The sequence below is a fragment of the Lonchura striata genome, chromosome 8, assembly GCF_050655825.1.
Source record: "Lonchura striata isolate lonStrDom1 chromosome 8, ASM5065582v1, whole genome shotgun sequence".
Taxonomy (NCBI): domain Eukaryota; kingdom Metazoa; phylum Chordata; class Aves; order Passeriformes; family Estrildidae; genus Lonchura; species Lonchura striata.
Window position 1 is genome coordinate 32,527,622 of NC_140710.1, and position 25,738 is coordinate 32,553,359.

At 39.8% G+C, this 25,738-nt stretch overlaps 1 long non-coding RNA gene across 2 annotated transcripts in view; it reads right to left on the reverse strand.

Moving 5' to 3' along the window:
- The window catches only part of LOC146766838 (uncharacterized), a 33,674-nt gene extending 25,998 nt beyond the window's left edge, over window positions 1-7,676 (reverse strand). Inside the window, exon 1 of one of the 2 annotated variants that reach the window (XR_014957145.1) lies at window positions 7,296-7,676. This is a non-coding gene — a long non-coding RNA (uncharacterized LOC146766838). Of the gene's footprint in view, window positions 6,497-7,295 lie in introns of those variants that run through there. The other variant, XR_014957144.1, reaches the window with a different exon arrangement.
- Window positions 7,677-25,738: the final 18,062 nt, after the last annotated feature.

Consider the following 25,738-nt stretch of genomic DNA (forward strand, 5'->3'; position numbering starts at 1 on the left):
TACTGCCCATGCTGCCCTTCATACACAGGGTGTAGGCATGCCAGCCTCTGCTTCCAGGAAGACACTTTGGGATGCCAAGCTCACAGGGAGCAGCGTTCACCTCTCCTCACTCCTGTCGTCCATGCCCTTCACCCAGTTTTCTTTTTCATAGCTCCATTTCTCTTTACATCCCCAGATTCATATGGGCCTTCAGTTGCTCATGTGCCCGTTTCCTCTCCAACGTCCCCAAGGAACCGGACAATCCTGAAGGGCAAGCCTCGGCTGCCTTTCTCCAGGGAAGTTTAACTGCAGCACATCAGCAGAATCAGAGAAACACACGATACTCAGTTGGAGTCAAAGACAATACACTGCAGAGAGGGCATTGCCCTTGAGGCAGGAGACTTCCCCAGCAGCAGAGCTGTATGAGCTCTCACCAACTCAAAGTTGACTCTAGGCAAGCAAAAGTGCAAATTATTCCCTTTTAAATCAAAGTATGCAACAGTTTACCAGCTTGAAGAAACCTACGCTGGCTTAGGGTTCTGTGTAGGCAAACAACACTGGTTTCACAAGCTTAACGAGTTTAAACCTTGTGAACTCGTGAACTGCAGTCAACTTTTGTCTTTGAATTATTTGACTCTGAAGCTTGAATGGTAAAGAAGTAGCATAATTATGGGCCTGAAACTATCAAGCTTTGTACATATCAGATTTATGAGCTAAAACAAATTAAATAAGATTAATTCTTTTGTTACAGCAACTTCTTTTTAGAAGTTGTCTCTCTGATAGACACTGAGTGGTTTCAGAGAGGTAAATACAAACCATCATCTTGCTGTTCATGGAAAAAAAGTAGTCCTATGGTACCAGCACCTTGGAAATGAAGTAATAAAAAAAGAACATGGAGGTATTTGATGGCTGTTCTGGAGTCATTAGGCTTGTGATTCAGCTCTTAAATTCAGGGTAGCAATTGTGTTGTAGGAGATGCAATATAGGTAATAAATGACAGATGATTTAAAAGCATTTATAATCTTAATAATCAAAACACAGGGAGAGATACAGAAAATTGATATATTACTTTTAGAAATAGCATCAAGAACAATGATCTGAGGGAGAATAATAAGAGGAAACTGAGAACATAAGGCACACTAGGGTAATTTTAGACAGAAAGGTGGCAATAGCATTCTTCTAAAGTAGCAAGGAAGCTACAATGAGCTGATCTGGGTAGCTACAAGTTATAAATAGTATGAAACAATAGAGACCAGGAAATATGAGAACTTTTCAAACTGAGGGAGAGAAAAGAAAACTTAGCAGTTCCATAAAGTTACTTGTGCAGTAACTAATACTCATGTGAGTGGGACGCTACTATTTTTCTCATCCATGTTTACAAGTGTCCCTCTCATTATGCATCAGAGTTAGAAAGACCAGAGCTGAAGAAAAACCTTAACTAATAGCAGGGTTACTGTCATAAAGCCACAGGGCAAGATCAGAAAATTTGTAATTGAGCATTCCTTTCCACAACTCCTGTTGCCATGATGTTGATGGAAATGATGGATGAGCTCCATGACAGCTCATCTTTGAGAAGAACCATTTGGGTCTAATAAGTTGTTCTCTTTTTTTAGAAGCAGAGTCATTTCACAGAGATACTTTGTCTCTTCCTGAGGATATTTTACCAGATTATAAAAGCATTCTTCTAACTGCCTGTCTGATATCATTTGCTTTAATCAAGCATAAAGGTACAATAGGATGCAGACATATCTATGACTCTGCAATGCACAAAGAGAACTTACAAACAAGAGGGGATGAGAAAGAAGAGATGCAGGAGGGGCAATGGTAGTCAAAATAAGGACCATACTGTAATACTTCTTGTGGCTTAAGAATTCTTAGGTATTCCAGTAGCTCAAACTCATGCAATCCCATCTCCCAACACATTTAATGACTTGCCCAAATCAGCACCTGGACATTTCACAGAAACCCTTTATTTACCTTATGGAAGCCTATTTATAGCAGTCACTGTAATCATCCAGTTTTCAGACCTTTCATGGATATTTCACTACATTCTCTGTTTCCAAAACCAGTCATTCTTCCTTCAGAGTAATTTTTGAAGATGACATTAAAATATGCAGAGATAATGAAATATTTTCCTACCTCCAGACACTTTCTCATTTAATTTCTTAGTCCATTTCAGAGAACATTATAAACATATATAATGGCATATCTATTTTTAATGGGTTATCAGTTGCTTTCAATCAGCAGAGTTTCAGTTCAGGTACAAGTTCTAATGAGATTTTTCCACTGAAACTGATGCCTTGAGAGGCTACCTAGAACAGAGGCTAGACAGTGTTAAAGGAATGAAGTAGGTATTTTTTTAAAAGGCTTCAAAGGATACACCTTGGGCAATACAAGAGCCAGGCTGAGGCTACACCCAAGATCAACAACAAGTCATGAATTTTCACATTTTTATAAGTTTTGGTCCATTTCCATGCTGGGGTTGATTGTCCAATTCCAGCTCCAGGTTATGCAGTCCCATCCTCCCAGTCTGCTCTCCTCAATTCTCTCTTGTTTGCACTATTTGAGCTGGAAGCTGCAATGGTGTCCCTGGTTCTGGGGCTGGAAAAGGATTATTTTGTCTAACTAAGCTGCAGAGAGAACTTGCTCTCACTTTATATGAAGTTCAGAGTTATAAACTAATGCAGTACAGAATCTGGAAAATATGAAAGCTTAAACTTAAGACATCAAACTAATGGAATGATGCAGATAGACATTTGATTAAGTTTTGCCTAATTACACTATCACCTGTAAGTAAGAAATTATTTCTTTATTTTTAAACACTTAGAGAAACAACAATTCATTTCATTACATAAAAAAGATTAAGGGGAGTATAAATAGGAGGAGCACTGAAACATTATCACATATGTGCATACAGTAAGCTAAAGAGGTAGGCATAATTCTTTTGGATCAACTAGCAACTCATAAATATACTTTGTGAATCACTGGGCAGATTTCCCCCAAAAGCGGTGGAGGATGGCACCTTCTAGACCAGCTTTGTCTAAATCTCAGAGTTTGGTAAACTTAAATTTGAAATATTTTAATAAAACCAGGTGACTATACTGTGGTATTTCCCTGTATTTTAGACATGAGGGGAGAGAGGAGGTAAAGGGCACCATCCAAGTTTCAGCTTTGCCACTACCACAACTGGCATTTATTTATGTGCCTAAAAGAACAGTGGCCTTCCTCCCAGCTATCCAGGAGACATTCAGGAAGACTCATAAATCTGTGACCACCCAAACAGCACAGACATGTAGGATGTTCAGCACAGGTCACTGCCACATCATACTTTGCAGGTGTTGATTAAAGAGTAATCTTGGCTATTTTTAAATCTTGAGAACCGGCCTAACAAGGACAGACAATTAAACTATTCTGTATTTGGAAACTTAGTTGCTGACAATGGGTTGGGCTTCCTTTGCCCTTGCTCTGTTCTGACCCTGGTGATTCCATATTTTATCCTCATCTTCAAATTGAAAGACCAGGACAAGATGCACTTGATTTCTATGACTGAGCTCTTAAAATATATTTCAAAATTTTTGTCTTAGTTCTCTCTTGCATCCCCTTCTCCCTCTGTTTTCCTGAGGCAAGAAACAAAAATACCTCAGCCAGCTGAAAGCTCTATTTGACCTCATCATAAAAATTTCAGTCAGAAACAATGTTCTGACAAAAGATTTTGTAATACAATCCCTTCTGCTCTGCTACAGGAAAAACTTTCCTGCTGGTTTTCATGTAAATAATATGAAATATGAAAACTATAGAGGTAGTTTTTTTTCTCAACTTTCTTTATCAGCTGGTTCATTTTGCCACCAAAAGAAAGAAAAAACTGTATTCTGTACAAACCCATGACACTTATGCTAGTTTCAGTGAAAAGCAAATGGTCCCTATTTTTTCCCCCCAGAAATATATACAGGTTTTAGTATATCTCTAGGAGAACCCACAGTATTCACTTCTGAAATCAAAACTTCCAAAGTGTTAAAGCTCTTCTACATCAGCAGAGCAGATGGTCTCAGCAGCCCTTAAAATAACCACTGACCAATAATAAATTAGTTAATTGATAAATGTCCTACAATGTAGAAGAAAAATTTGGCCAAGAGATCATCACTAGTCCTTCAGACTTATTTAGGAGATTATATTGACATCTAACATTTACTATATTTAAATTTGGCAATTCATGATTCGAACATGTCCCACCACTGTATATATTTTATATTCAAATAATATTTACAATAATTTAATAGGTAATTATTTTAAAATCCTTATTTTCTTTTTATGGATCACAAGGATTGCGTTGGTTGCTCAAGGCATGTTAATATGTGTATTTGTCTTCTACTGAGGTTAATCTGAGTTTTTACAGATATGAGTGTGTCTCTTAGAGAAGGACAGATACAGAAAAATTACTTACTCATTAATTCATCTTTTCCTTAAGTAGCATCTCTGTCTCTGTATTCTCTACTCCTACTAGCCTGAACCTGAAATTATTTGGTTTGGATGAATGCCTGTGAAAAATGGACAAAATCAACTTTTGTTTACTGTTCTAGCACTGGTTTTAGTTGCTGCCAGTATGTCTTACCCCAAAACAATAAAAAGCTTTAGATTTATTGATGGTGGAAAATCCTGATACTTTGCAAGAAAATGCTTTTAGTAGCCTATGAGACACTGAACCCCTCCTATAATTATGGACAGTTTTGTGTTAGGTGAGATCCCACGGAATCAGCCACTCACTATTTGTAAACAAGCTGTACAATGAAGAGGTCTGTGCTTGACTATCTTGCACTTTCATGGACCTAACAGTGCAGTTAAACAAAAAAACCCACTAGCCCTAAGAGCAGATTTCCCATGTAATCAAATATTTCTCCACAGTTCATCTGACATTTGTCTAGCATGTAGGGTAAAATCATACTTAGAGACAGTAAAAAGAATTCAGCGTGAGTAGTCTTCATGAAGTCCTATAAAAACTATTGCAAATTCTGCAAAAGCATAGAGGGAAAAGGGTGCAAAAGCTGCTCCTCTTGCAGGCATGGAGTTTCTGAAATACCACAGTTCCTTTGCAGCAATCCATATTCACAGTGTTCATTGTGTTTAAATAGTTCCTGAAATGTTGGAAGCAAAATCCCTCATCTCAGTGCTCTCACCTAGAAGTCTTAAATCTTGCACTTCCTTACTGAGTGCATCATATAGGACCACTTACTAGCTTTATAGTACTTTCACCTGTAAAAGTCTAATGAAAGACAAATTCAAAATACATTCTTCAGTAACATAGCATCATTCTCTCTAATCTCCAGACTGAAAGGAGTGACTGTTACATTTTAACAAAGCAGAAATTGGAAGTATAGTGGGGTTAAGAAACATTTGCTCCAAAGCTGAGGATAAATCAACAAACCAAGGCTTTTCAAGAGAACCTCATCCTCGAAAGGGTGGAAAAAAAAAAGTTAAACTTCAGAATTTCATTTCATCTTCTAAGTTTGGGCATAGCTTTTGAGGAAACCTGAACGCAATCTCTCAGGACTCAAAGTTCACAAATGTGACTGCAGAAGTGTATTAAAAGGTCAGTTATATTTGCATTTGCACACAAATAGAAATTATTTCCATATGTATTTACTGAGCTCTTTGACAATGTTATGGAATAGATCTGGTCAGTCAGAGGATTATTCAGTGTTTTTCAGTGCATCATATGCTTCCCTCAAAGCCACTGCAAAATGGAGAGAGATTTCTGGATGAGGTATTTGAAGACACAGGAAATTTCTCCAAAGAACCTTATTCAGTAGCTTCCTGGTGATCCCATCCTTACTGTGGCTCTGATTGCTTCTCTCTCCTATCAGATGGGTACTGAAGATGAAGCTGCACTCAGTCACAGAGGTGGGCTTATTATTTCAGCTCTTATTCTGACAAAATGAACAATACTGCCATAAACCTTCCAGCTAAGCCAGGCCTAGTAAAACATCAAGATGCATCCACTGAACTTCAGACCTCTTGACATTTACTCAGGACAGCAAAAACTGCAGCTCTGCTGCCCCAGGCCACTCAAAGGTACTTATTTGCAAAAGATAATTCTTTAGGCAAGAAACTGCACACCTCAAAATCACTGTCTTTTCAGGCTTTGGGTTTGTAATTTTACAAAAGATACAATCCCAATGGAGTTTCCACATTATCAAAATGATCAAAATGGTATTGAAGCAGCTTATCTGGCATTTGGCTCAAAGCTGTAAATTATAATAAGGAAAGTCAAATTTTTCTCTCTGCTACCATGCAATTCAACAGGACTAGAGCTGTAATAGAACAAAATTTGTGTCACTTGCAATAAATGATGGCCAAGTGTCACTTCTCTTTAGTAGGTTTAATTTTAAGTAAATAATTAAAAACTCTCAAACCAATCCTGGCAGTTTTGCATTACAGCATTCAGTGAACGCATTATCTCCACCTTATTGAATAATAGCACCAATCACACACAAGAAATGTCTGGACAAAGATTTTCCCTCACCTTACCTACATGAAGGAGGTTTTTCTTTCATCCATTTGAATCTGAGAGCAACTTAGTAGCAAGGTGTTCCTTAAAGCAAGTTAAGTTACTCATGTTGAAGTATTTTAAGAATCTGCCTGTAATTTATTGCTGGAAGAAGCAAGACTGTTGAACCTTAAAGCTTTTGCACATTATGGAAGATCATAAAGCCTTGAGAGTTTTGTCCACAGACCCCAAAATAAGTATGACTCATTGAATGCTATTCTTTCCTCAGTATGCAATAAAGAGAAAAATTATTTATAGCAGCATTCAAATTATTAAGAAACTATTTTTCTTTGAAGTTTAGACATAGCAAGAGAACAATAATTTGGACAAACGGCAGTATTTACGATTTCTTTGAATTGGGGCCACACTCATATCATGGCCAAATATGTGGTTACTATTAAGTATTCCAATTTCTCAAAATAGCTCTGCTGAGGTCTAATATCTTATTGTTTTTGGCTCAGAAGTGACTTAAGCCCTAAAACAATTTTATGAGCAAAAACAATGGAGCAGTTTCCTTGCCTTAGGGCTCTCACTTCCATGCCTCACATTAGATCTCTACATACATCCTCAAAAAGGTCCTACAATTCTCAAAAAATGTTCTTAGTGGTATTTATCAAAAGCCTTTAGCAGACTCATCTGTTCCCACTAGAATTTGTGGTGAGAGCTTGGTAAAACCCACTAGAGCAGACAGTTGTAACAAGTTGTATACTACATGACTGCTAATGCTCTCATCAGCTGTGCTCTGAGAATTTAAATCATGCAAGAAATCACTCACCAGCAGTCATGTTAGTCCAGATTAAAGAGAGTAAAGAATTCTTCCCAAAATGTCCTGAAGATGAGATTTGAGGCACAATCAGCTGTAACAAAATGTTCTAGAACGGCACTAGGTTTGTGGCAGATATTTCAATCAGAGAAAAACATTCAATTTGTGCTGCAGAGTTTAGAAGAAAGATTGAGAAATGTTCATACTTTCGATTTTGTCTTCCCTACCTCCCTGGCACGGTGTGAATCCATACAGCAACCACAGACCCTGACAACAGGTGACCTTTCCCCTTATAAACAGAATATTGCCACAAGATTTTGCACTTCCTGTGCTTTCATTCAGTACAACAATACAGGAATCAAATGCAATAAAAAGCCATTGCTGAAGCATATTCTGAAAACTACCTGCGTTGAAGGAAACACTGTCACACTTTGCACACAATTCAGAAGGGCATTTGGGTTCCTGCGGTCACCAGTTGTATTTTAATCACTACAGAACATGATATGCCTGAAACAACCAGCAAGAGCTGCACAACAGCCAGTAATTTTCCTCAGGTTGTGTCAGCCAAAAAGTACCAGTTTATTTTCTCCCCATCTGATTTTATGCCATGTACTCAGAAAGTTGTCATCTGGCCTTTCTGTCCCCGTGATATATTGTATCTGCCAGTTCCCACAGGTTCATATTTAAAGAGCTGCTGTTCACTTATTCGTGCCTTGTAAAAGGTCTCTTGTGTTGTTTTTCTCCCCACCCCCTTCAAGAGCAATAAACATTCTGCTAAAGAAAGGCTCTAGTATCAATCAGATTTCAGCGCTGATTAGAGGGGAGGTACTCTGGCTGCATTTGAAATGGGCCCCTTTTGACTGTTTTTTGCTTCTAAAATTAGCTGGGCCATTTCCCCAGAGAAGCCTGGAGATAGATGCAGACGCCCCCACACCCCCGTCCCCTTCCCCCAGCCCCGGCCAGCACGGAGCTGTGCCAGAAAGCAGGAGGGAGAGAGCTGCAGAGCTGCTCAGATTGGCCAAGAAAGCTGGGAAGCTGCTCTCCTCCGGAATGGCAGCAGGGCCATGGAGTGCCTTGGCTGCCAAAGCCAACCTGCAGGTCACTGTTTCAAACACTGAGTGTCTGAGGCACCAAGGAAAGGTCTGAAACTGCAGCCAAGGACAAAACCCTGCTCAGCTCCAGCCCCTGCAGAGTCAGGGCTGTTATTATTTATGCCCGGACTTGTTCTCCCTTTGGTTTGCTGCTCAGCAGTCACATTTCTGTGACAGCATTTCTGCCAACAGCAACGTCTGTATTTTCCAGAGATGCCCTGGATGCAATACTGCAGAAAGGAAAAGGTAGCAATTCCTGAAAATATTTCCTTCCCTCATGCGCAAAAATATGCTCTACATATTGAATTCAGCCAATTTACTCAATGCTGTGAAATTCAGTAAATTTTGGACCAGGGGACAAAAGTTCCAATACCCACATTGTAAGTAATTAATGCATCTACCTCAGAATCTGTGCAGGTTCTATTTAGATAGGTTTACATCCTGACAGTAGGACAAAGATAAATATATGTTACAGTTACTTTTTCAAGACACGCAGGTCTCTCTTTGCTGGGGTTCGCTTTCTCCCATGACCCAGCCCATATTACAAAACAGAAAACAAATATTTGCTTCAGGTCATAGTGCTGTGAGTCTCATGCAAGGGATTTAATAGAAAACATTCCCTTTTAAGATAAAGTACTGGAAAAACATGTCCTGTTATGGATAGCTCTGGAACAGTGGGCAGTGGATATTTAGATTAAATGCAGTTTCTGACAACAACTCAGAAGATGAGTAGGACAATGACTGCTTTTGAGGTTCTGTTCTAGCAGTACTTATCAAAAGTAATCAAGTTGTAACAGAATGGGAGGTATATCTAAAGTAACCAAATGAAGGCTTTTAAAAAAAAAGAGACTCAGCCTGAGTTTCCAGGGAACCAATACTATAAATCTTAGGCATCCCTTTGAAGCAGGGTAACTTGACAATACTGTGAGAAGCACCTTCAGGTTTTTAGACAAAGTTCGGGATGAAAGAAAGAGGCAGATCACTTGCTCTTCTGTTTATTTCTTCTTCGTGATACAATAATTTAAAAAGTTGAATTTTAACTTTGAGGATTTTTTTAAGATCAAATTTAAGATCAGAAAGAGAGGAGGGAGCACCCCTTTGCAGCTTTGTGTTGTCTTTATGCACCTGAGGTTTGATTTTCACAAATTAATGTTTACATGCAAGCACATGTAACAGATGTTATAAATGAGAATTTATTCAGCCAGATTAAAAAATAAAAATCATTTTATTTGCGGTCAAATTCTATCTAGTCAGCCACACGGAAATGACAGAGCCGAGCCCGGGGTCGACCCTGGGTGTGCAACAAAGAGGTCAGCCTCAGCAGAGGCTTTCTCCTATGACCACACACCTCTATCCTGGCACAAGCGGTTTTTATAGGGAAAATTCCGCCTGAGGCCAAGATTTGAGCAGTTAGTCTTTTCTTCTATTCAGAGTCTATAGGTTAATAAGATTTTCTTTTTTTTGGTGATGAGGAGAAATAATTCAATGTCCGGAGTAGTTGAATTCTTGATGAGAGTTTACGGGAAGGCTGCATTCACATGGATCTGTCTGAGGATTTCCATGATATCCATCTTGGACAATCAGCACTGATGATCGTAATGATTAACACCTGGAGCCCAGACATGGCCCATCTCCTGGCCAAGCCACATCCTTTTACTTGTAAATCAGTTTCTAATATACATCCAGTCTCGCCTGTAAAGGGGGGGGAGAACTAATACGACGGGCATGATTTAACAAATATCCAATATTACATATTTCATACGAGGAATGGCGCGAATTATATTTATTACACATAACACAGACAAAAGCAGTTTAAAAAAAATTTAAAATTTTAAAAAAATTACTCACACCTACATACACAGTAGGAATATTCCCACTCCTATATTTCACATATACATTTCAATAGTAATATGCAATGTTAATATTCATACTGCGTCTACTCTTGTTCTGTCTGAATTTGTTGACCCAAAAATGGCAATGGGAGAAAACAAAAATTAATAACAAAAGGTAAAATTTTGCTTTCAGGAGCTTAATTAGATTTTATTGCCAATATTACATAAACACATGGGAACTAGTGCTGCTGCAGACTGATTTCACATCACTGAGTGCAGAGGGGATACACTCACTGGTGCTATCTGAGATTTTTCCATGCTGTTAATATCTTTTGCTAAATTTATTCCACATTTTTTGTGCCATGTCTATTAGGCCTTAACTGGAGCCTTTCAGAGGCTCCACTGCACTATCAGCAAGAAAAGACTCCTTCTGAATGTACCTATTCAAATTAAACTTTACAAAATAGAATTTTCCAGTCTTTTCAGGAAAGTGGCTAACTGCTAACTCCAAATTAAAATGTATCACAAGTTCATAACTCAGGTAATTTTTTTCCTTCTGAAATGAAATAAAAATTGGAAGTTGTCATAAGAGATTTTTGGCAGATGCACTAAGGATTGAGTGAGCTAAACCCTCCACTTCAGCAACAGCAACTATAACTCAAGCACTCACAGCTAAGCTCCACTTCCAAGTCCTCGAGAGCTCTAGGGTAGATGTTAGTTTGACATCTGTGAATGGCATTTGAAACCCTTGTATTTCTACATATCCAAAGCTAAACTTTGCAAAAGGAATGTTATGTTGGACAAAAAAAAAGTGAAACACCTTGTGAGTTATGAATACGAATGCAAATAGGATTATTGCACTTGAAATGTCACTCAAAGACATTTTTCTGTTCAACACAGCTGTGGAATAATGAAAGTTTTTGGTGTTTGTTGGACGTACAGGCATTCAAACCCAGAATGGATGTTGAGAAACAATGCAGTGACTGGCAGCAATTTTGCTTTTCTATGACAGCAGATACTTTATCTTGCCACAAGAGTTTTTTCCTTTTCTTTCTTTCTGTTTTTTTTTTTTTTTTGGTGGGAGGAGAACCTTTCATAAGTGATAACATATCAAAATCATATCAATATTTATGTATCTTAAATACAAATTAAAGGTTGATGAGAAAAAAAATTATTTTATCAAAGTACTTACCAAGACAGTGATATTGACAATTATAGGCCAGATTTTTTTATCTATGTAAATACACTGACATAATTATTTAAGAACATAAAATACAACATCTGCTCATGAAAGTAATAAATAACCAACAAAACAAAGATTAAAAAAGAGAAAATTGCATTAAAAACACCAAAAAAACCTAGAAAGCAATTAGTTGCAGGTCTTGAATCAAAAATGGGATGCTGCTACCAGGGTGATTTTTTCCAGTTCTGTTAAGGATTTAGACAGTGTTTTAACTATAGGCATAACTTCTCTCTTTAATAATTTGTAGGTGTCAAGGACTTGTAGAAAGGATAAGATGCAAGCAAAATGCATCGTAAGACAATTGATGCAAACATCAATTGAACACAAAACACCCTTATTTAATGAATTTCCAAAAAATAAAATATAAGGGTGATTTCAGTCTAATTGAGTTAATATTTACTTCTAGGAGCTTGTGATTAATTTAATGTACTTTTTAAATCACTGCACATAAGACTTCTCTACACCAGAAGGACTACTGCCAGCAACTCAACTTCCTTATTACAATTTGCTCCAATTGCAGTTTAAAAACTCCTTTTTCTTCTCTTTATGCTTAAAGCCAAACCATGTTATGCTCTGTAAATTAGAAAGTAATTATAAACAGCACTCAGCCTCTTGTAGCCTAGAACAGGCAAATCCCACATGCTACAGCAGCGCTTTGTGGAGTCTGGGCATGAGAATATCAAGCAGGTACAGAACAGCAGTTGAGTGCAGTCCTGGCCTCACCCAGATGCAGTTCTGCTCTGTGTGGTGATTCTCCCCACTGCTGTCATTGCAGAGATACAGGTCCAAATGCAGCACATCATGTAAAATATGTGCCGCCAAGGAAGACACCCAAAATGACTGAAGGCAATTATTTTCAGAGAAACTCATGGCATCCAACTCCATTAAAGAATCTAAGAACTTAGGTCTGTATCTTTTAGTTAGGTGCTTCTAAACTCCAGTGAAATGTTCACTCCTACAACACTGAGGGGGAACTTAGTGTACAAAACACATAAAGATGGAAACTCCTACTAGTCATCTATCCAACTCCCACTGTAGTACCACAAAGGGTGACACTGAGTGCAGAGTCCAGAGCATGACCCCACAATTTCCACTCCAAACAAGAACAGGAATAACACTTTTCTTCTAAAGATGTGCAAAGGAAGACAGAAGTGACGGTGCTCACTTCCTCTGTAACATCCTCATGCTTAAGAGATTCTCCAAGGAAGAAAGCAAAAATCCCCTCATTTTTCCACAGGAATTGGGAGTAGAATAACAGGAGGGGCATATGTACCTTCATCTAGATAAAGGCATAAAATAACAGCACAATAAAAACCCAGAAACACTGTCCACCCTAGCAAAGTAGCTTCTACAAGCAAACTGCTAGCAAAGCGCCTTCTACAGCAATTTCTGCTGGCTCCAGTTTCTGCATTTTCACTCCAATTAACCACAATAAATTACAGTTGCAGTGTAGCCAGCTTAGAACATGCAGGTACAGCCTAAAAACATCAAAAGCAAACAGCTAGAGAGGATCTTTTTCTATCAGCTCTGTTTTCTCATAGTCTAGGACAAAATATTTACTGGTGAACCTGTTCTGAAGGCACTTTCAAAGCAGAAGTGGCTCCACTGCAGGAGAATATCCAGACCTGGTGCTCCCCCATCTGGATGAGGGGAAAGGAAAAGTCCTTCTCTGCAGCAAGCTCATCCACCCAGGCTCCTGACATGCCCAGTTCTACATGGCATCCAAGAAATGAGGTTCTCAAGTTTAAAAATCTGTTAGAGCATGTTTCACCCTCTAAGAAATAAAAATACAAAAGCATACGGTAGGACTGGATTAATTAATTAGTCCTTCATGCAAAGCAGATTAGTCTAATATTCTGTAATTTTGAAGTAGTCTTTGCACCTATAAATATTACTCAACTGTTTTTCTTCAGCCTCTTCCTACTGGGAACTCATAAAATTGATGCATTTTGCTTGGCCATACTCCAAAAGAAAAAAGGTCATGAAAGTAATGACAAGAGAAATAAAAAATAAAGATTTTTTTATCTATTTGAGCTAGGTCTTATAGGCTCTCATAGACAAACATCATACCCTTGATAGCTCAGATACCTTAGGTGGCATAAAGTAGTAGGATGGCTCTTGTGACAGTGTTGGAAACAAAAAAGTTTTAATAAAAGACCAGATAAAAAAGCTCTTTACAGAGAAAAACTAAACCAGGGCAAGAGGAAGGAAGGAAGGACTCCAGGAAGCAAGGAAGGACTGCAGGAAGGAAGGAAGGAAGGATTCCAAGAAGGATTCCAGGAAGGATTCCAGGAAGGAAGGAAGGAAGGACTCCAGGAAGGAAGGAAGGAAGGAAGGATGCCAGGAAAGAAGGACTCTAGGAAGGAAAGAAGCACTCCAGGAAAGACTCCAGGAAGGAAGGAAGGACTCAAATAAGGAAGGATGGACTCCAGGAAGAAAGGAAGGAAGGACCCTAGGTATGGGTCTCAGATTCAGTCAAAAAGAGAAACTGAGAGCTTCTAGCCAGGCAGAAGCCTGGGAAAGAGTTGGAGAAGAATGTAAATAATTATTTATCTCTCTTGTTGTTTACATTGTTTATAATTAAGTTCTATCACTGTGCATCAAGCACTCTGCACCCATGGTTGTTTCCACTTTAGGACCAATGAAATTGGTCCTCACAGAGCTCTGTATAAAATTTTTAATAAGACGGAGTTTTACTCTCAGCAGCTTTCTGAGTCAGTCTTCTCATTCCTGTCTTGCCTCAACAGCAACACTTGCCTGAACCTGTCAGGGCACTCTTTGTTAGCAGAAGAGATTTTTTGTGAGGAAGAGGCAAGGGGAGGAGAAATAATGTTCTAGACAGCTCAAATCCATTACTGTGCCACTTCCTGTGAAGCTGGTCCTGCGACAGGATGGGAACGGAGGGTGCTTGAAATTTAAAAGGTAAAGACACCAGCACAAGGTGTCATTTTGCTTTTTCAAGGAAGTGATTTCCAAATCACAAAGTCCCCCCATCATCATCCCATCTACCGCAACCTGAAAACATCTTGATTCTGTTTTCAAAAACACAAGGGAGGCCTCAGAATTCATCAAGTTCTGCCAGGGCAGCCCTTGGTGCCCCCGTGTCCATGTCTGTCACCCTTGCTTTCATCCTCAGCCACAGAATTCTTCTACTGTGGACAGGAAAATTGTTCCCATTTCTCCTGTACTCCTCTGGTTACCTTTTCTCTAAGCTGTGCAGGACCCACGTGAGGAGGCTGTGATCCTCTGTCAGCTCTGGTGACACGGGTAGCACTTTGTAATATCTCCAGAATACGACTCTGAAACAGAAAATACAACTTGTTCTTTTACAGCCGAGATCTAATTATCAAACTTAAAATGAGAAATTTGGCTGGTATCTGATCATCTTCCAGGTAAAATGAACACCACCTGCTCTCAGGAACTCCAGAAGGAAAGACACTTACCCTTCAACACTTCATACTACAGGTGCTACTCTTACAAGAAGCATTCAGGTAGCAAGACAATTTTCTCTTTTTCTCTCCAAGGTTTTGATACCTGAAATACTCAGGGTAGATGCTCCCAAACCTAAGAGCTCCTGGCATGTGAGTTTCCCTCCTGCTGAAGCATTGTTCGGGTAACAAATGTGCTGGCTGGGGAATAGAGACCCTGTTGCTATCATGCTGGCATGGTAGCATGGAGGAAGGTTTTAGAAAGGCCTTGGGAATGGTAAACTGAGGAAAAGGATACATTCATGTATGCCCCATTGTATTAGAAAGGCCTTGGGAAAGGTAAACTGAGGTAAAAGATACATTTATGTATGCTCCACTGTTTCGGGAAAGTCCCGCTTCAGCATTCCTCTGTGGACCCCCTTCTCCCCACCCCTGAGCAGTTCCTATTGGACCTGGCCCCTGGGGTGGTTCTGATGTGCCTTAGCTGAACACTGTCTCTATTGTTTAAGACCTTATCTCTTAATTTTGCTGTATAAAACTGTATCTGGGCAATAGCCCAGGGCCTTTGGTCCCTGCAACGCTTCAGGCAATACAATCTATCTGGACAAGCATACCATTGGTCTCTCTTGGTCTCTTTATCTCGAATCCTAGCGGCGACTGAGGTAACGCCGCAGCTCAGACCGTGCTAACCCAGACGCTGCCTGGTAAGCCCAGGGCAGCAGGACCGCAGAAAACCCCGGCCCCGGAGGGGACAGCTAGCTGGAGGGTCCCGGGGGGCCTGGGAGGGGCGGGGGACAGTGGCAAGGAACCCCCGAGAGCAAAGTGGCGGTCGAAAGAGAAGCAACAAGACCCCAAAAAGAAAAGGCCCTGACTGCAGGAGCAAAATCACGGCACCCACGTGAGGCTCCCTGATGGCAGGAACCTGTTCCAGTTTCAGGGGATAAGGATGGGACTGGTTTAGACACAAGCAATAATTTCCCTCTTCACACATACACTAAACCAACAAGGAACAAATTTTCAAGAGGACCAAGGCAGAGTCAGCTGTTCCTTTCTGTTTGGTACTTGAGATCTCGAAGCCATGCAAGATTCTGTGGTTTGGGGTTTTTTGGAACTTTCTTTTCAAATTCTTACCTGGGAGCCCTCGTCACACAAAGGACTGTGGAAAAAAGGACATGGATTGTCCAATGTGACACTGCAAAGTCCTTGAGGAGGGCAAGCCCCGCTCAGCAACATCCAAGCCATCTGTGTGCTATCTACCACATTCCCATCATGAATCCAAACCCAGGTCTTTGCTGCTCCCTGGGAAGAAAATGGATCCTATCCCATTGAAAACCAGTACATCAGCCCATTCTTCAGCCAGCACACCCTGTCTCTGTTTGTCTCACACCTGAACACCTGCTCCAGATGTATTCTGTGAGGGACAGGATCAAAACTCCACTTAAAACCCTGAAATAGAACCTGCATTGCCTTCCCATCATCCATGAGACTGGTGACCTTATGTTAGGGAACCAGTGAGGGGGACCCAGGGTGTGCTTGAGTTTCGGGAATGCCACATCATCTCGTCTCCTCTCCACCCAGGAGGTTTGATATTTTGAGCTAAGTTCTTTGTGGGTTTTGGGTTTTTGGGGTTTTTTTTTGTAACTAAATATTATACAAGTATTTATTTGTTATGATTTCAGTTATAATTTTTGTGGTTTAACTGTAATTTGGGGTAAGAGTGTATAAATGTTATTTTGTTTGTTAGTGCGGGATTTTATTATTTCAAATTAAAATCTGTGAGGGATAAGGTTAGTTGTGAAGAGGTATGCTACCAAGGCATGTAGAAAGTAAATTTTTTTAGGGTTGGTGATGGATAAACACAGTGTGTTTCAATGGGTGGTTTTAGTTAGTGTTACTTGTTTTGGTTGTGGAACTATTTATCTTGGGGCACTTTTTTTTAATATTTTAAATAAGGCTTGACGCAGTGAGTAGGACTGTTGTGTAGTTTATTTTTTGTGGAAACATAAGTATACCTTTAGGTTATGAAATTGACAGGACTACTTTGTTGACTACTTACCAAGACTTTTTTAGGAGTATGTTGCAGAGGATAGATAGATATGATTGTTATCTTAGCTAGCCGAATGTCATTTCTACCCTTGGATAAATCCTGGAGTGAAATGGACTGTTCCATCCTACCCCCCAAAAGATTGTGGCTCATCCCACATCTCTGTACCTGCCCCTGAAGCATCGGAGTCTGTAACCCCATTGGCCCATGCCTTGTCCCAGCCCACCTAGGAGCCCCTGAAAAGGGGGCTCCGAGTGGCCATGCGGCCTCTTGGACTTCCTCCCCCTCTTGGCCCTCTCCTCCTCTCTTGGCCCTCTCCTTCTCTCTTGGACTTCCTCCCCCCCCCCCCCCCGTGGCTTTCCCTCTCCTAAACCCTCTGTTTCTCTCTCCCCTCCCCCGTCCTCCTAAGACCGGCCACGTGCTACACCTGAGAGCACAAGGCTCGGGCATGCCTGAATCCTCCAATAAATCTCTCTCCCCAAGAGCAAGCTTCAGAGATCTCTGCCTCCCTACACCCCCACCGTGCGGGAGAATAATCATCCCACAGGAGTAGGTTTTTGTAAGTCTGATTTTGAAATCAAAGAAGAAAAATGAGAAGACGAAGGAGGTAGAGAAGTTATCTCCTTCTAGGATAAAAAGGGTTTAACACAGAAACTGCTTTGTCTAATGTTGCATGGGGCATTTCCGTGTGACGTCCGGGCTACCCGTGGGACTAGGCAGCAGGAGAGCCCCGAGCCATGCGCGCTGAAGGTGAGACGGCGCCTCCGGCGGGGAGCCCGGCCATCGCACGGAAACGCTGCCCTCCTGTCCCTCTCTCTACCCCTCCTTCCTCCTCCCCATATTCCTCTTCTTTCTCTCTTCCCCCATTTCCCGCTCTCGCCACAGCAACTCCGTTCCCTCCCTTTCCCGCTACCATTTCTTCCTCCTCCTCGTATTCCTGTTCTTTGACCCCCAGACCCTCCCCTCCTCTCCCTCCCAAACCCGACCCCCCACTGTCCTCACTCCTTCCTGTCCTGTCCCCGCCCCACTGCTCCGTTCCATTCCCCCTTTCTCCTTCCTCTGTGCCCTGTCCCTCTTGCTCCCCTGCCGGCCTTTCCCGTCCCCACCCACTTTCCTCCTCAGCCCGAACACCTTCCCCGCCCTTTCGCATGTCCCGCTCTCCCTCCTCTCTTCCCACTAAACTGAACCCTAAGCCTAGACCTAAGCCTAGACCTAAGCCTAAACCTGCAGCTAACAATAAACCTGAACCTAAACCTAAACCTAAACAAAACACTAATCCTAATGCTAAAGCGAAACCTATTCCTAACCCAAAACCAAACCTGAATCCTAAGCGTAAACATAAACCTAAACCTAATCCTGTGCCTAACCCTCAGAGTAATCCTAAACCTAACCCAATTCTTAATCCAAACCCTAACCCTAACCCTAATCCTAGCCCTAAACCGAATCCCAACCCTTACCCTTAACCCACAACTAAGGCTAACCCGAAAACTAAACGTCAGCCTAAAACAAAGCCGACCACTATTAATAATCCAAAACCTAACCATAACCCAAACCCTAACCCTAAAACTAACCCTTACACTTAACCTAATCCTAACCGTAAACTGAACACGAAGACTAGGCCTAAGCATAAGCGTAAACATGAACCTAAACCTAAAACAAATATGAACCCAAAACCTAAAATGAACAATATTCCGAACTCAAAACCAAAACCTAACCCTAAGCCTAAACTGAAATTTAAGCCTAAACCTAAACCGAAGCCTAAGACTAACCCTAAGCTTAACCATAACCCTAAACCTAACCAAAATTTAAACCTATATGTAACACGAACCCTAACCCTAACCAAACATGAACCTAACCCTAACCCTAACCCCAACACTAACCCTAAACCTAAGCCTAATCGTAACGCTAAACCTAACACTCAGCCTAAAATTGAGCCTTAACCTATTCTTAATCCAAAAGCTAACCCAAACCTCAACCCTAACCCTAGACCCAAACCTAATCCTTACCAAAAACCAAAAACTAAGCCTAGACCTAAACCTAAATCTAATCCAAACTGTAACCCTAACGTTAACCATAACCCTAAACGCGACATAAACATAAACCTCACCCTAAATGTAACCCTAACCCTAAACCCAACCCTAACCCAAACATGAACCTAACCCTAACCATAACCCCAACACCAACCCTAAACCTAAAACTAAGCCTAACGCTAATCCTAACCCGCAGCCTAAAACTAAGCCAAAACCTATGAATAATCCAAAAGCTAAGTCTAACACAACCACAAAACCTAATCCTAATGGAAAACTAAAACCAAACACTAAGCATAAGCTTCAGACTAAAACCAAACTCAAACCTGCACCTAAACCTAAACCTAAGCATAACTCTAACCCTAACCCTATATCTAACACAAACACAAACACTAATCCCAGCCCTAAACCTTACGCTATAACACTAAAACTGACCCTAAACATAAGCCTCACTGTAAAGCTAACCCTAACTCAAACCCGAACCCTAACCTAACCCTAACCCTAACCCTAACCCTAACCCTAACCCTAACCCTAACCCTAACCCTAACCCTAACCGTAACCCTAACCTTAACCCTAACCCTAACCCTAAACCAAACCCTAACCCTAACCCTAACCCGTAACCCGTAACCCTCACCCGTAACCTGTAACCCTAACCCGTAACCCTAACCCTAACAGTAACCCTCAGCCCAACCCTATACCTAACACAAAACAGAAACCAAATTCAAAGACTAGCCCTAACCCTAAACATAAACCTAAGCCTAAACCTTACACTGACCAAAAACCTAACACTAATCCTAATCCTAAGGCTAGCCTTAACCTAAACCCAATTCTAAAATTAATCTAAAATTAATCCTGAAATTAACGCAAACCCTAACCCTATCGCTAACCCTAATCCTAACCCTAAAATTAAGTAAAACACTTAACCAAAGCCAAAACCTAATCCTAAAGGTAACCCTAACACTAAAATTACTCCTAAACCTAACCCTTACCCTAACACTAATCCAACACCATAACCCTAAACCAACCCTTCCCCTACCCCTACCCCTACCCCTACCCCTACCCCTACCCCTAACCCTAACCCTAACCCTAACCCTAACCCTAACCCTAACCCTAACCCTAACCCTAAACGTAACCTAACCTAAACATAACACTAAATTAAACCCAAAACTAATCCTAAACCAAAACTTAATCCTAACCATAAACTGAACGCGGAGCCTAGGCCTAAACTTAAGCTTAAGGCTAAGCCTAAACCTAACCCTAAACCTGAAACTAAACGTAAAGCACACTCCAACCCTAAAGCTAAGCACAATATTAATCCTATCACAAAACGAATACCGAAACCTAACCCTGACCCTAAACCTAACCCTAAACCTAGCATTAACCCTAACACTAACCCTAACCCTAACAATAACACTAACCCAAGCCTAAAACTAACCATAAAACAAAACCTAATCCTAACCATAAACTTAAGCTTCACCCTACCACTAACCCAAAGCCTAACCTCAACGCTAATTCTAACCCTTACCCTAAACCTAAAACTAAACATAACCCTAATCCTAAATCTAACCCTAACCCTAACCCCAAAACTAATGTTAAGATTAACTCTTACCCAATTCATACACCTAAACCTAAATCTAATACCTAAAACAAACCGTAACTCTAAACCTGAGGCAAAACCAGAACCTAACCCTTACCTTAAACCTACCACTTACACGAAGCTTAACACAAAGACTAACTCTATTCCTTACTCAGAACCTAAAATTAAATCTAATCCTAAACCTAACCCTAACTGTAAAGCCAACCCTACCCCTATCCCTTACCCTAAACCTAACCGTAACCCTAAACCTGAACCAAAATCCTATACCTAACGCTAACTCTCAACCTAAGCCTAACCGTAAGCCTAATCCTTTTCCTAACCCTAAACCTAAACCTAACTCTAATGGTAACCCTAACCCTAATCCAAAACCCTAGCCCTAACCCTAATCCTAACTCTATCCCTTGGAGGGGAAACTCTTTTGTGATATCACAGCCTCATTACTTTTCTTCCAGCCTCTTGCTTATCCAACCCCTTGCTTGTCTTCTAGCATCACCTGTGCTATACAGATGCAATTATTCTTTTTCTCTCTCAAACAGAAATCTGCTTCTATATTGCAGATGAAACAAAGTGACAATTGGATTATTAATCCTGGGTGAATTTAGAATTATACCCTCTGTATTTAAATGTGAGCTAGATATATCTACAACTCCATCTTCCCCTACATATTTAAATAATTAAATTACAGCATACCTACAAAATTAGCAAAGAAACCTCTTTTTCAGTTTCATCTGCAAGAAAGTTGGGAGTTTACCCTTATATGTTTTCATGTTCCCAAGTTAGTAAGTAAAATATTGACTCCTATATGAAACAAGTATTTAATATTTATTTTTACATTATGGTATCTGGCAGAAATATTGATTTTTCAACAGGAGGAAAAGGGTACATAAGAAATCAAAATGTGTATCGTTACTTCTAATTCAAATAATTGACATAAGCAAAGGAATATTTCTACAACAATTGAACTCTCAAATTTAAATTTTCCTAACACTCCTATCTTTCATTTCTAGTGTGTAGTCTATAGAGCTCAAGTGAGTGGCAAACACTCAAGACCTCTCTTAAATAGACCAGTATTTATTTTCCATGAGATTAAAGAAAATTATGATTTAAAAAACAAGGAAAAGCAAACAGAAATAAAGTAAGGGTAATGTTCAAGTGTCCTCAAATTGTCTTGTAGTCTTAGATTTTATTTGCCTTTCTTTTTGTTGGTGTTTTTTGTTTGGTTTTTTTTTTTTTTTTTTTTTGACCCTCAAAAGTTTAACACTCAGCCCTCTATCAAAATAACAAGCAATGAGATTTTTGCCTAAACATATTGTTTCACTATAAGCTGAAAACATCAGAAGATCAGGTTCTTAACTGGGATTTATAACATCTCCACTATCTTCAGGGACACTTGGTAAAATCAACCTGAATTAATTGGAGGGTGAATTTAAAACTCATTGGCTACCTGCACTAAATTTTTGTGTGGACGTAGATATGATTTATCTTTATTAACTCTGTAAGTTCCGGAATAAGGGATTGACACTGTTAAACTAACCAGGTGTGCCATTCTGATTGACTTCCCCAAGTATTCAGGAAACAGAAGTGCTCACTTAGAGAGGAGGAGAGGTTCCTTTAAAGTATTTAAATTCTTCCATGTCTGGAAAGGAAAAGATATTAAATATATGCAAGCATTTGTTTCCTTTAAATGACTGAATTTTAGTTCAATTAAGAATGGCCACAGACTGGGGAGATCTTGTTCTGTCCACAGTAATTTACCCATTATTCTTGTCTATCTCTTGATAAATGCATAGATATCCCTATGGACTCTGTTGGTCATTACTTGAATTCTACAGACTTAGGAAGACCAACAGAAGCACAATAATTCTCAGAAGTTAGGGACTTCTTATAATCTGAGGGGAGCTGGACTGGACAAACACAGATCAAGCTAATATGGTTAAAGCTACATTCTCCATTTATTCTCTAAAAGATGGCAGTTTATATACACTTCAACACAGATTACACATTGTGAGTACCGTATAATTGGTTAGCAAACATTGTTTACTTTTGCCTTAAGGTGGTCAGGCTTTTCACACTGCAGCTCTACTCTAATTCATACTCAGATAGCTCATTACTTTGTGGTCACCTTAACATAATTTCTAACTGCGCCACACTATCTTCTTGCTGCATCAAGGCTTCCAGGCCCCACCAAGGCTGCTTATCAGGGGCCTTGTCATGAGGGTAGCTCAACCCTTCACTCTAAATATAAATCATGTCCTGTCTCTCTCAGAAATCTTAAAAACAATTCTCACTTATCAGGTAGAGAGATTTAAGAATAAATTATTCAGTCAACAAAATATCTGAGAAGAGAAAATCATATACTGGCCTCAGTCTCAACAAATCCTGATCGGGAAGTGTTAAAGTCACTCGGCATCTTGAACCTCATTGGCAGCTATACTTTGCTCATTTTTACAGGTTAAAGAACATGTTATGTTACAAAACCTTTTACCTCTGATTCTAAATGGAGAAAGCTATGAAATTGTGCTTTTAGTGGTATTTACTTCCAGCAAATAAGCAAAATATGAACCTTTTTGGGTTTCTAAATATAAATATGTGGGAAGCTTCCAAACTTCAGCTGAGGTATATTTCTTTGTTGCAGACCTTTGTAAAGCAATACAATAATTTTGCATGCTGGGTTGTCAGCTACTAAGATGCTGCCTGCAATATTCTGTGACACACAAAGAAATTATTTTCAATTTTTTAAACTATGTTTATGTTCCCCTCCCCCCGCTTTTTTTTTCCCATATACCGTGCTCAGGAAAAGATAAGGTTTTGCTGTTTGGTTTAGCAAATCTATCGGGGGTTATCCCCTTAGTAACATGGTATTTTATACCACATAATTATAGAGAGAACTGCTATGCAGATAAAAACATTTTGGGGCATCAAAAATTCCTCAGAGTTGAATGTTCTGTGATTTAGGGCCTAAATTTTAAATGTGTTTCATTTGCAAAGGGAAATAACATGTTATGTTGTATTAAGAGGCTGAAATCAAACAATGCAAAAATTATTCATTCCTGCCAGGCACTATCTAGAGACAGCTAGTCAGTTAGCCTAAGCAAGTAAGACAGATACTTCCAAACTGGCACATGATTGCTGCAAACTGACAAATCTATTGAAGTAAAATAAAAACTAGTCTAAATATATTATTTAGCTAAACTTTTGATTTTTTTTGGTAACTTTTTATACTCTGTGATTCTTACCAAATGCTAACCTTCTCCTCCTAGTTGCATATATACTGGAAAGTAAATATTAAAACCTTTAATTTTTTTTCATTAATTGTCTGAAAAACAAGGTTTATTACACAGTATTCATTTTGCTTCTAGTGCGTCAGGTCTAAAAGATTTTGTAGATAATTTCTGTCTTCATTAGACTTCCCACAGAAATTATCAACAGTTATCACAATTACTGGAGAGACCATAGCTAATCAGCTCACTAGAAGACAACTATTGGGATGATGCTGTTGGAGAATTATGCAGCCACACTGTCTGAAACATGTCTGCTGAGATTTGAGCATTTCAAATCTAATATAAGTCTGAAGGAGAAGGTGATTCCTGGTTTTGATCTCAGTTTTAGAACCTCAGATATTGTAATGGACTCCAAAGCAAAGACGAAACATACTACTCTCCAGGCATAGCATTCTCTGCTTCAACAGGATCTGGCCAACTACAAGAGAAGGTTCACAGCAATTAGGGAAAAAAGGGTTAAACTCTTCAACTGTGTATCTTTGAATGCTCTTGAGTTTGAATGTTCTTGAGTAAATGGAAATTTGTAGAGAAATCTTCCATGTTTTTTATTCTAATGTTACTCTTTGGAGAAATTTTTCAAATTAATGGGGAATAAAGAAGTGCTCCATAATCAATTTCAAGGTATATTTTTCAAGTTGTTTGATTTAGATAGAACATGTGTTTCAATTTTTTTGGTATTGTATGGACTTTTGTAGTAGTTTTTGTTAATGTATCATTAGTGCACAGACTGTGTGTCTCTATCTCTTATTTAATCTTTGTATTTCTTTAGTAGGTCCTATAGTTTACCAGGCCAGAGTTTCTTATCAGAACTGGACAGTAAACATATAACAGCTCAATTATTAAGTTGGATACATTTATAAATCAAGCATGGATAGCAAAGAGAAAAAGAGAAAAAATTCAAACAAATTAACTTAGAGAAAAAATAAAACCAGAAAAAAGAAGTTCCACTTGCTCCTCTGCACGGTGGGGGTGTAGGGAGGCAGAGATCCCTGAAGCTTGCTCTTGAGGGGAGAGGTTTATTCAAAGATTCAGGAATGCCCGAGCCTCGTGCTCTCAGGCGTAGCACGTGGTCGGGCTTAGGAGGACAGGGGAGGGGAGAGAGAAACGGAGGGTTTAGGAGAGGGGAAGCCCCAGAGGGGGAGGAAGTCCAAGAGGCCGCATGGCCGCTCAGAGCCCCCTTTTCAGGGGCTCCTAGGTGGGCTGGGACAAGGCATGGGCCAATGGGGTTACAGACTCCGATGTTTCAGGGGCAGGTACAGAGGTGTGGGATGAGCCACAATCTTTTGCGGGGTGGGATGGAACAGTCCATTTCACTCCAGGATTCATCCAAGGGTAGAAGTGACATTCGGCTAGCTAGGATAACAATCATATCTATCTATCCTCTGCAACATCCACTTAAAAAAATTGTTGTATGTTTGTTCCTCAAAATCCAGAAAAAAGTAGGACATCTGCTAAACAATTCATTATGAGTAAAGGAATTAAAATAAAGCAGCTTTGTGAAAAAAAGCAATATTCCCAGTTTCTAGTGTTTCAAAAATTAAAGAAATGTGTCTACTTGGGGATACAAATGTGATATATTGTGAACAGCATTTTAAAGGCATCTCTTAAGACTTAGGGCAGTTATGCCTTCTGAGTGATTTCCCATTCCTTTCTTTACTATCTCCTTCCTGTGGGTATTTGTGCTGTGACATAAGGTCAAGATGGGAAGCTATTCCTCATTTATTTGAGTAAACAGGCAGTAAGACAATAGAGTAAGGAATTCCACTTTTTCTCATATTCATTCTGCTGCTGATGTAGGTTTATAAATTTTTTCATCTATTAGACAGCAAAAATACCTGATGCTGAAAATATTGATGGCATGCTGCTGGTTACAGAATCTGACATGCTTTAGCCATGTGGATCTGATGAGCGG